The sequence below is a fragment of the Amblyomma americanum genome, chromosome 3, assembly GCF_052857255.1.
Source record: "Amblyomma americanum isolate KBUSLIRL-KWMA chromosome 3, ASM5285725v1, whole genome shotgun sequence".
Taxonomy (NCBI): domain Eukaryota; kingdom Metazoa; phylum Arthropoda; class Arachnida; order Ixodida; family Ixodidae; genus Amblyomma; species Amblyomma americanum.
In genome coordinates this window covers 39,623,539-39,640,747 of record NC_135499.1, presented here as the reverse complement: position 1 = coordinate 39,640,747, position 17,209 = coordinate 39,623,539, and the positions used below count along the sequence as shown (strand labels likewise).

Sequence of the window (17,209 nt, the reverse complement as noted above, 5' to 3'; positions counted from 1 at the left end):
GCAAAATTTTCGAATTCAGTGTGAGCATTTGTATGATATATGTTGTTGAAATCTAAATTGTATATTTTCTCCTGCAAGAGTTGATAATTAATTCACGCAATTGGTGCAGAACTCATTCGAGCTGTTTTGTAGCAGAAATGTAATGGAGGCCTGCATACTGCTGCATATTTGCATCTCAACTCTCCCACGCTAAACACTCTGTGTATGGGCATATGAATATTGGCATGGGCGTGTGTATGGGCATATGAATATCAGCATTACTTTTTATGGGGGAGGAAGTTCGAATTGAAGCAGGTCATCAAGCACAGTTTACCCTATACTCATCACATGGAACCAGTCGTTTATCGACACGTAATATAAGATTGTCTGCATGACTAGATTATTCACTGATGATGCTTTGATTTACCTCAGTGTGATTGCTCATATGGACTGCTAATATTAAAGGTCACATCTCGATGAAACAATTTCTTGCTCCTTAATGTCTCTAATGCTGAATTCATCATTCACAGAATACCCGAATATCCTCCAGATAGTTTCCAGATAACAGCTATTAGCGTGCTTATCACAAGATATAAATATCTTGGTGTTCATCTTAAGTCATACCTGTCATGGAATCAAAAGAATAACTGTGTGTTCTGCTAACACCTTCCTGGGCTTTATTGAACATCTAGAATAAGCTCCTGTAAATGAAAAATGACTTGCATACATTACACTAATCCTAGCCCAAACCTAGAACATGCATCACACATTTTTTATTGTGAACAATGTAACCTAATTAGTGACATTGTTACAAATTATTTAGCGGCCGTAGGCAAATGTCAAGTGATGACCCGTCTATACTAATGTTTGATGCATCATTTCAAAGAAGATGTAAGCAAAAATTTTGTGTCTATACCACTTTAGGCTCAACTGTATACGCATATCAGGAGATGATAATCCAAGCTATTGTTACCAATGTAGTCTATTGTAATGTAAACAGTAAATATTTGTGCAGTGCTAATGCAATAATTATTTAATAAAAAAAGGCTCTGATGACTTGGATGCATTCTTAAAGAGTTTGCCATGCAGCTGTTCTAATGACTGTCACTATGAATGCAGGCTAATCTATCTTACCTATTAACTCAGTGAAATGCTGTGTGGCCCTTTCTGCAGATTCTACAGTACTGCAACAGTATAGCATTTTGAGCAGTGTTATGAACAGTGTTATTGTGGTCCCTTTGTCTATTTTGTGCACTCACTTAACCATATCTCAATTCACACATCTGTTCAGTTGTCACACCTCAGTTTATCTACTTTAATTTATGTGGGTGCTTAAGAAAATATGTAAACAATCTACAATGTATAGATTGTTTTTATTGGAAAAATAATTTACGATTGCTTGTGGTGACAATGCATCTTTAAAAAGTGTTGCAGCTTTGTTTATTTCTGCGCTGCACGCCAGACAATGCTGGTAATGAATTCAAATCTCTGGATGCATGTACCTGCAAAGAGATTGGACGACAACGCAGTTGCAGGAACAAAATAAATATAGGTTTATTTCTGTGCTATGACAGGCAGATTGCAATATACTAGAATCTGAAGGAAAGGTAAGGCATAGTATAAGTTGCGATCTTCCAGGTATTTCAATAACTGATGCTAATGACATCTTCAGTACAATCATGAAAGGCCATCAATGTTGTCTTCACGTCTCTTTGGTTGTTTGTCACCTGAAAGACAATCACAACAGCGCAAATTAGAACAGTCGTCGCTTTTAGCTCTGCACATACTGAACTCTTATTTGACAGCGCATAATAGTACCATGTGCCACTTAGCAGAGTTGTTCAGAAAATGTCTGCATCAAGTTGCACCCTAACAGCAACTTTGTGAATTGCCAGCAATGTGTAGCCATGGACCGGAGGAAAAAGGAAGCATGTACAGGTGGGGAATGTGTCAAGGCAGTGAAACCCCTGTTGGTCCGCGGGTGCACGCACCACTCTTACCGAGCACTCTGTACTTATAAGACACACCATGCCAGAAGGTTCCCTCATTTAATCAAACTTATTGTGCCTTTTGTAAGCTGCACACTTCAGGTGCTTGGTAAGAGCCTCCCTATCCGCCACCTGGGAGACGCGCTCTCTAGCAGTCAGGTTCTGCCGAGAGAAAAAAATGGTCTGGCTAAGCCAGATGCAGAGAAACCATTGTGCTGTAGGTTTCGCTTCAGTTGTTTAAGTGTGCAACACACTGAGCTGAAAGGAAAATATACTTACCTGCAGCATATATGGCCAGTATGGAGGTGCCTCTCGCGCTCTAACGCACACACCATCCTACTGGTACCACAAAGCTGCTGCTGAAAGGAAAATATACTTACCTGCAGCATATATGGCCAGTATGGAGGTGCCTCTCGCGCTCTAACGCACACACCATCCATCTGGTTCGAGACAGCTGCACACCTCATAGGCGAGGTCTATAAGTACACAGTGAACTTGTAGACGGGTTGTAAACCAGAAGAGAGTGCCATAGAGTCGATCTCATCTTTCATATGTAGTTGTGTCCTGGAGATGTTATTATAACAGTTGCCTCATCATTGCTGTTAAGGATTTGCTTTTTTATGTTCTCCTTCTGAAGCTCAGTTGGCTTTGAAAAACTTGTACCTGAGCTGGACAGCCTCTGCTTCTTAGTGGAATGAAACCTGACTTGGTGTTCGATTTTCTTGTTTGCAGGCTCCCTTGATGTGTGGGGCATTTCTTGCTTCTTAGTGCCTTCATAAATCTTCAGTACAGGGTCCAAAAGCTTGCTGGCCTTGTTGTGCACTTCTTGAGGAATTTCTTGCTCTGCGACATACTCTTTGAGCAATTCCATCTTGGCCAAGACCAAGTCAGATTTTGTCATGCTTGTAGAGGCTTCTGCTGTTTGAACACTTTCCAAAATGTGGAAAGCCTCGCTTGCCTTTGAATTGGATGACACTGCTTCAGTAGCTTTCAGGATCTTCTGATCTCTTCCTTCAGGTGCGCCAGCGATGACCACACAGTGAATGTGTTTGCAGATCGTCAAGCTCATTCGGTGCTCCTCACAATCACATGAATAGCTATGCACACACACCATGCACTCGCTGCACTTAAGAGGGCAGCAGGCACTACCTTTCTCTTTTGAAATCCTGTATGTGAGGCCTCTTGTGGACTGGGATTGCACAGTCCATGTTCCATCTTCATTCCTCTTGGCAGGCGTAGTAATTGCCACAGCAGATCTGTGGTTCTTCTCGATCCGGCTCATCTTGCTCGTTCTCTTTGCTTTCACAATGTGTTGTACCCTCTTCATCAAAGACTCGTATGTCATGTCCATCAGTGCAGTGATGAGCCTGTCAACACGATGATTCTTCTTACCTTCCAGGAAACTATGCTTTAAAGTCCTGTGCATCCTTTCAAGATACATGTTTGTGTTGATGCCAAGTCCAGTTCGAAAACTGTAGGCCCACATCTCCAGGCGGTGAGCATAATTTCCTCTGAAGTACTGAATAAACTCCTGAAGCCTGGGATCTTTGTTGGCAAGAAATGACTCGAGAAGCTCAGCCACTTCGTCTTTTTTTGGGCACTCTAGCAGTGTACGAACAGCATGGTAAACATCTACTGCGAGTTCTTTTCCTTTTATCTTCTCAGAAATCCTTCGCTTCCAGTTTTTGTCCACATGCCATGTGCAGAGTAGTCGATGCTGAGGTGGGCCCATGACTGTTGACCAGGCCTTGAAGTATTCGGATGCATCATCTGTCATGAAAGTTCTAGCTGACAGGGCTCCTGTGGAGGACTTCAGGGATTCAAAGAATGCTGATAGGGTTTTCTCATTATTCGTGCTGCAGATGAAGTAAGTCATAGGCAATCCTGCTCCATATTCATCCAGCACCAGAACAGTCACCAGTTCAAATTGGTACCCCGTTGTTCCATGTGTGGAATCAACACAGACTGTTCCTATACCTAGAACTTTCAGCAGCTCTTCCTGTGGCTCCGTCATTAAGGCAAGAGCAAAGTCTTTTGTACTAAAGGTATTCGTTGGGTCAACAACTGCCTGCTCTTTGTACAAGCGAACAACAGGTTGCCCCCTGTTCCTCATGCTTTGCACCCATATGCTTACACTCACAGCATCATTATCATGACATCTTTCAGGAACTGTGAGGTTATATTGCCGCTTGATGTTGTGCAAGTCCATGCGATTTGTCAAATGCAGAGGAGTTAGCTTGCTTGTCACCGATTCCCTTATTTTCTTCAATATTGTCCTCATGGGCACTCCTTTCGAAAGGTCATCCGCAATGCTTGCCCTTTCCTGGTCAGTCATACTCAGGTGTTCAACATCTGCATCATGCCCATAATGCGTCCTTTGGTACGATACCTTGACAGTACCCTCGTCTCTAGTAACGATCAGAAAAGAAAGGCATGTCCTGCCGCTCCTGCAGCTTCCCTGACTTTTCATCGCACGAGTCTTGTTGCCTCGACCTGGTCGTGCCACTCCTGACCTGTTGCAAGCGTAGTAGGTCCTCGTACATCCGTTGGTGAGCCTTTTTTCACCTGTGGATATTACGAACTTGCACACCTGGCTCGCTTCCTCCTGTCCTTTCCAATCATGGAACTCTGTAAAATGCATAAAAAATACTTTAAAAAATATTGTGTAGAAAGGTGTTAAAACTGAAGGCACTGTCATTGTCAGTGACGAATGAACAATGCTTGAAAAATATTCGAAAAACATGGAGGATTATGTGCACCATAATTTCATGTATACACTGTACATACCAAAAAGCGGAACTTTGTACCTTGCAGAAAATACAGCATTCAAATGCCCAATTCAACAATATCACGAAGGTTTGCGATACTTGCGCTATATGCTTCTGTTGCCATCACCTGGCTCAATATCTGCACGCGTGTTTGCTATGTGGCCCTAGTTACTATCTCGTAATACCCACTTTAACGCTGAAGCATGCAATTGCGTGGTGGAATCCTGGAATGCGATCCCCTCGTGTTATCGTTATTGTCTTGTGGACGTGTGCGCCCGATGAATAAAGTAATATCAGAGGTATTGAAGGCAATGATATCAGTGCGTTTTTAAGGGAGTATGGTAGGGTAACCCTCCACCAAAAATCAAATTTGGAATTTTGGCACATAAAAATCGACTACACTATGCGGAACAGTCCTGCGGAAGCGCGGCCTCGAGCGCCCGCTCAAAGCGGTTTAAATGAAGGCTACAAGGGTAGACGTGCGGGCTAGTTGGTGCTGCATACTTGTTTTAAACAGCGCAAAAGACACGGACACAGGAGGGACACTTGATTGTAAAACATTTTATTCGCCGGGAAGAGCTTGGCAAGAAGTCGCGTTAAGTGGTCGAGAGTACATAGCCCTCGACGACTTTGTCAGCCCACTCCACCGCCAAAACTTGCGTTCTGGGGTCAGAGCTAGCCAGCACGGTCTCCCACCGCTCGAGAGAAGGGGCTGTAACTAGATCACCCGGAGGTGGCTCTATTTTGCAGTCCCACAGGATGTGATCGTAGGTAGCACGTTGGCCACAGTGTTGGCAGTTTGGGTTGTAAAGATCTGGATAAATGTGCGCGAGGAGTGATGGGGTGCGTATCGATCTCGTCTGTAGACGACGCCACGTAACCTCTTGTTCTTTAGTAAGGCTTTTGTCTGGAGGGGGGAAAATTCTCCTCTCTAGTTTAAAATGATTGGTGAGATCATGATATGTGATCATTGAGTCCTTCGTGAAATTCAGGGAGCCAGACTCATCCACTGCCCGGTCGACGAAACCTCGGGCTTTATTGTGGGCTGCCTCGTTCCCCGGATTCCCCGAATGGGCTGGGACCCATATCAATTCGGAATAATTTGGTGAGAATTTGGTTGCGTTAAGGATTCTAAGGGAGGTGTTTGTAATTCGCCCTTTAGCGAAATTATTGATACCCATTTTGGAATCGCTGAGGATGATGCTCCCTTGGGTATGTGCTAGGGCGAGGGCTATAGCCGCCTCTTCTGCCGTTTCAGAGGATTTCGTTTTGATTGTCGCCGAGACGATGTGGTCACCATTCTCGTTCACAACCACAACTGCAAAGGCATTGGTATTTTTGTATTCTGCCGCATCTACATAAAGTGTTGTAGCACACTGTCTGTATTTCTTATACAAGGCTTTGGCTCGTGCTTGTCTTCTACCCTCATGGTGTAAGGGGTGCATGTTTTTGGGGAGTGGTTTGATTAGTAGGGCCGTCCTATAGGCGCGGGGTAAGTCTACTTTAGCATCGTTATTCGTAGGTTGAAAGTTAATTCCGAGCCTGGTAAGAATACTCCTGCCAGTTCTGGAATTGGCTAATCGCGCTGTTTGAGCCATTATATGGGCTTCTTTCAGTTCATTGTAGGTGTTATGTATTCCTAACCTCATAAGCCTTTCGGTTGAGGCATTTAGTGGGAGTCCTAACGCAGCCTTATAGGCCTGCCGTATCATGCTATCCAATTTGTCCTTTTCTGCTTTCGAAAATTTCAGATAAGGGGTGGCATAGAGTATCCTGCTCAGCGCAAAGGCCTGCACTAGGCGGCATAAATCTCTTTCCCTCACCCCTTGTCTGCGGTTAGCTATGCGGCGGAGTAATCGCGCCGTCGCTTCTACCGTGCGTTTTAGCTTAGTGAGTGTGTCAGTATTTTTTCCATTTGTTTGTAAATACAACCCCAGTATTCTCATGGTCTGTACCTCTTTGACAGATCGTCCATTAACATAGACGTTTATTTGCGGGGGGGATGTCGTGGTACGCCTACCGCTTTGTTTACGACGGATCACGAAGAGTTCAGATTTTTGCTCAGAACAAGTGAGGCCAGAATCCCATGCGCATGCCTCGATGATGTCCACTGCTGCTTGGAGTGTGTCTTCTATGTAGCCTTCGCATCCTTTGGTTACCCAAAGTGTGATGTCATCTGCATAGAACGTGTGATGTAGGTCTGGTATTTGTGCCAGTTTGGGGGGAATTTTGATGAGGGAGAGGTTAAAAAGGAAAGGGGACAGGACGGAGCCCTGTGGCGTTCCTTTACTTCCTAGTTTGATTGGGGCAGACTCTATTGTTCCGACCGTTATCACTGCTGTTCTGTTAGTGAGGAAGGATCGGATGTAGTTGTACGTCCTTTCTCCGGGGTTGATTTCTGACAAGTTTGTCAAGATGGCTTTGTGGGTGACGTTGTCGAAAGCTTTAACAAGGTCTAAACCCAATATTGCTTTCGTTCCTGTTCCCTCGTCAGCTTCAATTATGTCCTTGTTAAGCTGCAAGAGAATGTCCTGGGTAGATAGTTGGGCCCTGAATCCTAACATTGTTTCAGGTAGGAGGTTCATGTCCTCCGCATAGTTTTGGAGCCTATTGAGGATGACATGCTCCATGAGTTTGCCTAGGCATGAAGTTAATGAAATTGGCCGTAGATTCTCAGTGCTGAGTTTCTTACCCGCTTTAGGAATAAAAGTGATTTTCGCGTGTTTCCACTCTGGTGGTATGTTGCCTGCATGCCAGTATTTGTTCATAAGGTCTGTAACCGCCGCGATCGACGTTGCGTCTAAGTTCCTGAGAGTCTTATTTGTAACTTTGTCTGGTCCTGCCGCAGATGTTGTCCGCAGTTTTCCAATTGCGTACCAGACCTCTGCGTCTGTGATGTCTGCGTCTAAATTTGGATTAGGAGTCCCCCGGTAGTCTGGTTGTGTGGTACTATCATCCGTGTTTAGATAACGTTCTGCTAGCTCTTTGATTAGGTCTTCAGTTGTACCCTCATATTTATGTATGAGTCTGTACAGTTGACTTTGTTGCACGGGACGTGTTTGTTCTGGATCGAGCAGGTGTCTTAGAAGATGCCATGTCTTCTTATTTCCGAGCTGTCCATTGACGCTTTCACATATTTGGTTCCATTGTTGTGTTTGGAGAGTAAGTGTATGTTCCTCGATTCGCCTCTCGATTTCAGCAATCTTTTTGCGTAGTCGCTTGTTGTGTTTTTGCTGCTTCCAGCGTTTTTGGAGGCCTTTTTGTGCCTGCCACAGGTGTAACAGTTTTGAGTCTGCAATCTGCTCCTCCTTCTCAACTGGCACCACAACGCTAGTGGAGCTGACATCCTCATTCAGGGCGATAACCCAGTCGCTAAGGTTAGAGATCTCCTTTGGAGCTGTTTTGTCGCGAAGTTGCCTGAACTTGTCCCAATCCGTGGTTCGTATTTCTTTTGCTTTGTTTTTAAGTTTTGTCGTGGGGAACGTGATGCTAAGGATGAAGTGATCACTGCCAAGGTTTTGCCCGGTGTTGACCCACTTTGCGTCCTTGACGTTTTTAGAGAGGGATAAGTCTGGAGATGTGTCTACACATACACTGTTACCCATGCGTGTGTGGTCGCTCGGGTTGTTTAGCGTTGTGAGCCCTAGTGACTGTATGATTTGCCAGAGCAGGTTCCCTTTCGGAGTTGCTTTGGTATATCCCCATGCTGGGTGTTGAGCGTTGAAGTCTCCCACAATTAATAGTTGAGCCCTAGCAGCCAGCTTTACTGTGTTTATCAACAAGTGTGGGAGTCCATTGCCTTTGTTTCTGGGAGGGTTGTATACATTAAGGATGAAGAGATTTGAGCCTCCTTTTTGCCTTGGTACTATTTCAAGTAGGGTGTAATCTTCTTCCGAATCATTTATAAAATGTTGAATTGCGGTGATATTTCTATGCACCAGAGTGGCTGTGAAGGAGCCGGCTGCGTTACTAGTATCATAATGAGGTGGCAGATATGCTTTATAGCCTGGCAGTGTAGCCCTGCCGCTAGCTTCTTGCAATGCAATCACGTCTGGGGTTGGAACAGACGGTGCTTGTTGGATGTGGAGCTGCAAGTGGGCCCGCTTGCGGCGGAAGCCTCTGCAGTTCCATTGCCAAATTTCAAATTTTTGGCGTGGTGCCATGTTGGGTTATAGATGGTTGTGGCGTCGTGGACAGATCCACGGTGGGGGGCAGGCGGGCCTCGATAGTTGTAAGCCTATCCATTATTTGCTGCATGCAGGTGGCTATTTGGGATACCTGTCCCTCTAGTGTTGCAAAGCGAATATCTATCTCTGCAAATTTGGCAGTAACGAGGCCTTGGAAGGTAGCTTGTTCTGTTGATATAGCGCTAGTTCTCTCTGACAGAGTATTGATGTCTGCCCTGAGTTTGGTAGGCGCTTTCGACGGCTGCGGGGTGTCGGATTCCGAAGCCTCGGCCTTTCTTTTGGATTCCTCGCCTTCTTTTGTAGGATGCGGTCTTTTAGTTGCTATTCTGGCGTCTGTGTCCGTCGCGTTATGGGCTGAAGACTGGGACGCGTTGGAGGGAGTGTGGCAAATAGCGTCTGTTTCCATCGCATTATTGGTCGAATCCTGGGACGCGGTGGGTGGCATTCTAGCCGCAGTGGCATTCTGTACCTGATGCGCTTGTAACAGGCGTTTAATGTCAGCCAACTCTTTTTTAAGGCTGGCAATTTCTCTGTCTCGGGATTGTAGTTGGATCTGAAACTCCTTCTCTCGAGCGTCAATAGATTGGGAGGCCTCTGCTGGCCAGCTCACCTTTTTATTGGAGCGGCTATCGCTGCGTCCGCGGCTTGAGCTCCTCTTGTCTTTCCCTGCAGGGTTTTCCAGGGGCGGGAAGGAGCTGGAGTTGTTCCGGCTGTGGCTTCCTCCTTTTCCGGTAGCACCGTGTTCCTTCTTCCTGGGCCTAGACTGGTGTCCGTGTAGTGATGAGTCGTTGTCCCCTTGCTTGGGTGTCTGGTTGCCATGGGGCGTTCCTTGTTTGTTCTTGTTGATCAGCCGGAATTTGCAGTTCCGGCTGCCTGTGTTGTGGCCCCCGTTGCAGACGATGCATACGGGTTGGCAGGTTGGCTGTTCTCCCTCAGGTGGAGGCGAGTGATTTTCTCCGCAGCGGCGGCAAAGGTTCGTTGTAGGTTTGTAGCAGACATCGGCCCGGTGTCCTACTCTCCTGCAGTTGTAGCATACCTCATGTTGCTCCCTGAAGGGGTGGACCCGAAAGACGCCGCACTGATAGATTACTTGGCTGGGTAGCTTCTTTCCAAAAAAGGTGATTTGTATTGTTCTGGATTTCCCGATCCTTCGGGCATCCACAACTTCTATTCCTTCGTTTCGGTTTCCGAAGCCTTGGCGAACCGCTTCGGGCGAGTCTCCCGCGTAGGCGTTGTAAATGACCCCTTTTACCGAGTCTTCGGGCGCCGCCACGTACGACGTTACGTTGTAGGTTTGATCTTGGAGGTTCAGTTTTTCAATATTGGCGCATGCAGTCGCCCGTTGACGATCGGGCGTGCATAGCGTAAAGGTGTTGTTGGCCGTATTGACTCTGATAATGTCTTCATTCTTCACCGTATCATACGGCAGCCTGGCCACCTCGCAGGCGCAGAAGAGTAGTAGTCCGGGCGCAAAGTCCCTCAGATTCCAACCTTGTGGTCGGCAGACGATTTTGTAGTCGTCGGTCGGTAAGCGCGGGAGAAGGGCTTTCTTGCTGAGTGCAAATAGCTTCTTCCCGTTCTTTCGCGATGGAAAATTGGAATTAGACTTGCCTTGGCCGTGCCCCTGCGCAGGCTCGTCGTCGGTTGATGCGGGCCCTTTATTCTTCAGGCCTCGTTGTCGGTCGCGGTAACGAAGAATGGTTTCCCATTTTCCGGCCTCGAGCTCCGACGGTGATATTTTCTCGCCTTCCACGGCGTACTCCATCTGTGCGGGTCCCTGGGCGCTCAGTTCCCGGCGGAGAGGTGACGAGCTAGGTCGAGCTCGATGGCTAGGCCGGCAGTCAGCCGGCAATATGCCTAGGTGTCCGTAGATTGGCAAAATCCGGCTGCAGCAGGCACTGGACAATGGCCCGGATGTCGTCCAAAATATTCGAGCCCGAAGGCTGACTCTTTCTGCCGAAAAGTGGCTTCGAGGCGGGAGCCCATGCGAGACCAGGAGGGACACACAAGACACACACAGCGCGGTTCAGATGTCGCGCCGAAATGTGCCACGCGCCCTGGCGTGTAAAAGTGGCAAGTGGAGTTCGGAGGCCGGTTTGTTTATCGTTGTTTTTCGCGGTTTTCTTCATTATGGCGTGTTTTTTTTTGCTTGTGTGTGTGTATGTATGGCAAGTAAACGGTGCATACTAAAAGATAATGTATTGTTGGAAGTATTTACTTTTATAGCAGATATGCAGCTAGTGGTGCTCTTGTAGCGTGTTTCGTCTTTGTTATTGTTTGCATAGGTCGTGATCGCTTATGCACCTTTTTCGAACCTCAAACGTAGTACTTGCCCAGAAGATGGCACGATCAAAAATGGCAGATGGCAAATAGGGCAAAAAGAGAACATTAAAAAAATAATCGCTTCACTAGCAAGAAGGACAGTGGTAAACCGGCACGATAAAGCGCAAGCTTCACGAAACCTGGTGAGAGGATCGGTGGTGATTCCTTCGATGTAGACGGCTCAAGTACAACTGGCTACGTCTCATCGACTTTTCTCTTCCCTGCAGCTTCATGCAAGATGTTGCTGTGAACAACATATCTAATACACGTGCAGCAGGGGATTCCTCCTTTCTGTTTTGTTCATACGCTTCGATCAGTGATTTGATGCTCCCCTGCTCCACGTGTTTTATAAATACTGTCGAAAATCGTATTCGAATATAACAACTTCGAATTCATCAATCAACACTATTCACAAATTAACGGCACAGCCATGGGTACAAGGATGGCCCACACCTACGTCAACATCTTCATGCATAGTAATAAGTTTAAATTTTTGAAAGATTGTCCCATTAAGCCCACCCTATACAAACGCTACTTGGATGACATCTTTTTAATTTGGACTGACACACCTCGTCCACCCCAACATATCTTTCACTTACACGTGCGCCCACACCACAATTAACTTCCTAGATGTTGAGATTTTGGTAAACGAAAGCTCACTCACCACCAGTGTATCCAGCCCGGGGGAAAAAAGGAATAACGAGGGGAGGGAGGGCATCCGGGCCCTCAAAGCAACAATAACAGACTTTGGCGGAGTCCCGGAGCAGATAAGAATCATAGATGCATGTACTGCCCGTGCCGCCGGCCAAAACGAGCAAACAAATAAACAATAAATTCAGACAGGGCAGGAGACGTTCCAGGAGCGTCTTCGGTACGAATAGTGAAGGCGGAATCAGCGGCGCAGTTAGCTTAACTACACAAACGTGCACTGTGCATGAAACACACACACAAAAGAAAAAGAAAAAAGGCGGCAAAACATACGAGTTCGCTAAAGTGTCCTGTGGGGGGGTAAAGGTGAATGGCAGGAGCATTTAATCAAGGGTTCTTGGTTCTTCAATTGCAACCCGCTCGACAAGGTGGTACGTCGAACTGGGAAGACAGGGGTGGGGGATGAATTAAGAGCTTTGTGTAAGCGGACGGGCAGCGAAGCTTGAAAAAGATGCCGCTGGCGGCAAACGACCGAGGTTTGACGCGCCGGCACTCCTAAGGTCAGCACTGGCTCTGAAAGGGGCGATGGAGGTCAATAAACCCGGACTTTCATTAATGCCGTGAGGAATTGTTACAAATTTGTAAATAAAGTACGACTCCCGTTGCTCTCTTTGTTGTGGAACCCACCCTGTAGGACTGTGAACTTAATTGCATCAAATGGGTCGTTTTTCTCATTAATATATGTGTTCTGACAAAGGGATGATGGGTAGGAATAAGATATTTACTTATGCAAGAGTGACTAGCTATGCGCAAAAATTTCCGTGTTTCAATTTTCAAAACTGCGAACTTTGACCGCAGCGTCCCGGACAAATAATTCCAACTCCCGACCGCGTTTTTAAATTCATTCTAAACGGGGTACGTGTTTACTGGTACCTGCAGTGGTCGGCTGCGCAACTATATATATAAGCTATCGCGTGCAGCTGTCATATTATAAAAGAAAATCCGCACAAAACAAAAATTACGCAGCAACGGGCTGTGGCGAATGATTGCGCGCAATATTTTTTCGCGGGTTAGTGAAACGAACAGTTTTGTTTTAAATCACGAGAGTTGTATCAAAAGCCTTTATATGTCGTCATTAATTACGATAGGTACGACGACACAGTGAATAGGAGTTTATATAGACTGTCGTCCTTCAAAGACCCAATGCTTTTCTCCTCCAAAACGTCGTGTAGAACAAAACCGGACCGCCAAATTTTGACACGGTTGTACGAAATTTCTGCACTAACGAAAGCTATAAGTGTAGTCTCCTGCATGTAGAGAATGTAGAATACAAGGAAAAATTATAATATGTATGCTCTAGGTCAGGTTCATAGTCCTACAGCACTCGATTGTAAATGCAGGCACTCGATGGAGCGCTGATAGACGGGCGTGGTCACCTGTAGGCGCATTTGCGTGGCTTTGCATGGATAGTACGTGTTTAACCTCTCAGGTCTGCAAAAGCTGTATCGGGTCCGCCAGGCAGTGGCGATTATAATAAATGCACAACGAAGCGCGCCGTTCGAGCGCACTAAAATAATACACCAGCAGTTCAAGGATATCATATATAATAAAAATAAAATGCGGGATTTAGCTCGCTGCAAAAAGCTGTAAATTCGCCCGCTGCGCACATATATAGATGCATTCGCACAGACTTGCTAAGAACGTTAAAACAAAACAAACAAAAAAAAGCCAAAGAGGCAGCGCAGGAAAATTCATGCACGTCGCGTTGCAAACATGTCTCCTTACCTTTGTCGTTCCCAAAGGACAGTTGCAGATTTTCGGCTGGGAATTTGTGCGCCACGTTGTAGTGATGAACCAAATTTTCGAGTGTTGATAGCAGGCTGCTGCACTGGTCGCAGTGGAGAAAGGCTCCTTTCGTCTCCAACTTGTGCACCATCCTCATATGCTGCAGCATGTTTTTCCGCTGAGTGAAGACTTTGTCGCAGACGCCGCAACGTCGATCATGATCACCGTGCTCAGGTTGACGTTCACTCTGGTTTGGAAACACTGACGCCATTCTGGACAGAAACGCGCATGCAGTGTGTGAAAGCGCGGCGCATCAGGTGCGCTTTTTGAACCAGCGCGCGCTGTCAAAAACGTGGGGAATTCCGAGAAAACCCTAGGGAAAATATGTCTCTTCCCAACCGGACACGACGTCATTAAAAGTCACGTGATTATGACGTCACGTGACGTTTTAGGCGTGACGTCACATTTTGTTTGACCAATCAGCGTTTCCAGTCCGCCTGCACCGAAACGCTTGTGGCTGTCCGGCTAGACGTCTAAGTAGCCGTCTACTTGGGAGTATTGGAACAAGCTTTTGCGGGCAGGTGAGCTGGAAACGCTGATTGGTCAAACAAAATGTGACGTCACGCCTAAAACGTCACGTGACGTCATGGTCACGTGACTTTTAATGACGTCATGTTTGGTTGGGAAGAGTATATATTCCCTAGATTTTTCTCGGAATTCCCCACGTTTTTGACAGCGCGCGCGGGTTCAAAAAGCGCACCTGATGCGCCGCGCTTTCACACACTGCATGCGCGTTTCTATATTTTTATTATATATGATATCCTTGAACTGCTGGTGTATTATTTTAGTGCGCTCGAACGGCGCGCTTCGTTGTGCATTTATTATAATCGCCACTGCCTGGCGGACCCGATACAGCTTTTGCAGACCTGAGAGGTTAAACACGTACTATCCATGCAAAGCCACGCAAATGCGCCTACAGGTGACCACGCCCGTCTATCAGCGCTCCATCGAGTGCCTGCATTTACAATCGAGTGCTGTAGGACTATGAACCTGACCTAGAGCATACATATTATAATTTTTCCTTGTATTCTACATTCTCTACATGCAGGAGACTACACTTATAGCTTTCGTTAGTGCAGAAATTTCGTACAACCGTGTCAAAATTTGGCGGTCCGGTTTTGTTCTACACGACGTTTTGGAGGAGAAAAGCATTGGGTCTTTGAAGGACGACAGTCTATATAAACTCCTATTCACTGTGTCGTCGTACCTATCGTAATTAATGACGACATATAAAGGCTTTTGATACAACTCTCGTGATTTAAAACAAAACTGTTCGTTTCACTAACCCGCGAAAAAATATTGCGCGCAATCATTCGCCACAGCCCGTTGCTGCGTAATTTTTGTTTTGTGCGGATTTTCTTTTATAATATGACAGCTGCACGCGATAGCTTATATATATAGTTGCGCAGCCGACCACTGCAGGTACCAGTAAACACGTACCCCGTTTAGAATGAATTTAAAAACGCGGTCGGGAGTTGGAATTATTTGTCCGGGACGCTGCGGTCAAAGTTCGCAGTTTTGAAAATTGAAACACGGAAATTTTTGCGCATAGCTAGTCACTCTTGCATAAGTAAATATCTTATTCCTACCCATCATCCCTTTGTCAGAACACATATATTAATGAGAAAAACGACCCATTTGATGCAATTAAGTTCACAGTCCTACAGGGTGGGTTCCACAACAAAGAGAGCAACGGGAGTCGTACTTTATTTACAAATTTGTAACAATTCCTCACGGCATTAATGAAAGTCCGGGTTTATTGACCTCCATCGCCCCTTTCAGAGCCAGTGCTGACCTTAGGAGTGCCGGCGCGTCAAACCTCGGTCGTTTGCCGCCAGCGGCATCTTTTTCAAGCTTCGCTGCCCGTCCGCTTACACAAAGCTCTTAATTCATCCCCCACCCCTGTCTTCCCAGTTCGACGTACCACCTTGTCGAGCGGGTTGCAATTGAAGAACCAAGAACCCTTGATTAAATGCTCCTGCCATTCACCTTTACCCCCCCACAGGACACTTTAGCGAACTCGTATGTTTTGCCGCCTTTTTTCTTTTTCTTTTGTGTGTGTGTTTCATGCACAGTGCACGTTTGTGTAGTTAAGCTAACTGCGCCGCTGATTCCGCCTTCACTATTCGTACCGAAGACGCTCCTGGAACGTCTCCTGCCCTGTCTGAATTTATTGTTTATTTGTTTGCTCGTTTTGGCCGGCGGCACGGGCAGTACATGCATCTATGATTCTTATCTGCTCCGGGACTCCGCCAAAGTCTGTTATTGTTGCTTTGAGGGCCCGGATGCCCTCCCTCCCCTCGTTATTCCTTTTTTCCCCCGGGCTGGATACACTGGTGGTGAGTGAGCTTTCGTTTACCAAAATCTCAACATCTAGGAAGTTAATTGTGGTGTGGGCGCACGTGTAAGTGAAAGATATGTTGGGGTGGACGAGGTGTGTCAGTCCAAATTAAAAAGATGTCATCCAAGTAGCGTTTGTATAGGGTGGGCTTAATGGGACAATCTTTCAAAAATTTAAACTTATTACTATGCATGAAGATGTTGACGTAGGTGTGGGCCATCCTTGTACCCATGGCTGTGCCGTTAATTTGTGAATAGTGTTGATTGATGAATTCGAAGTTGTTATATTCGAGTACGATTTTCGACAGTATTTATAAAACACGTGGAGCAGGGGAGCATCAAATCACTGATCGAAGCGTATGAACAAAACAGAAAGGAGGAATCCCCTGCTGCACGTGTATTAGATATGTTGTTCACAGCAACATCTTGCATGAAGCTGCAGGGAAGAGAAAAGTCGATGAGACGTAGCCAGTTGTACTTGAGCCGTCTACATCTAAGGATTCACCACCGATCCTCTCACCAGGTTTCGTGAAGCTTGCGCTTTATCGTGCCGGTTTACCACTGTCCTTCTTGCTAGTGAAGCGATTATTTTTTTAATGTTCTCTTTTTGCCCCATTTGCCATCTGCCATTTTTGATCGTGCCATCTTCTGGGCAAGTACTACGTTTGAGGTTCGAAAAAGATGCATAAGCGATCACGACCTATGCAAACAATAACAAAGACGAAACACGCTACAAGAGCACCACTAGCTGCATATCTGCATATCGCGCGCACACGTGCGACTGATTTTCGCTGACGATCGGCCGCTCCCGCTGTATTCAATTAGCTGTGTCGCCAGATCGTCTGTCGCGAGGCGCTTTCGCTGTGCCCGCATGACCGCTTGTCTTGACCTTCCAGGGGAATTGCGCGTTGCTCGCGCGCGGCTTAGCCCGAAGCCGGTAAACCGGCTGGCCACCGCCACATCTGGACCTGGTTTGACTCAAATTGGTCTCAGCCGCGCGCCGCGTCTTGTTCGGTTCGGGCGCGAACAATACGCGAGATTCAAAGCGCTCGGCCGTCTCTGTCTCTATTGGGGGGGGGGGGGGGGGGCACTTGACCCCAAGGGCGCTCCTTTTCAGCACCACCCCGCCGTC

General features: G+C 46.5%; 1 long non-coding RNA gene across 1 annotated transcript; it reads right to left on the bottom strand.

Moving 5' to 3' along the window:
* Positions 1–1,508: 1,508 nt before the first annotated feature.
* Positions 1,509–2,039, bottom strand: LOC144122919 (uncharacterized). The gene is made up of 2 exons (XR_013312945.1): positions 1,798–2,039; positions 1,509–1,706 (listed from the first exon to the last, which is right to left on the bottom strand). It is a non-coding gene; the product is annotated as an uncharacterized LOC144122919 (long non-coding RNA).
* Positions 2,040–17,209: the final 15,170 nt, after the last annotated feature.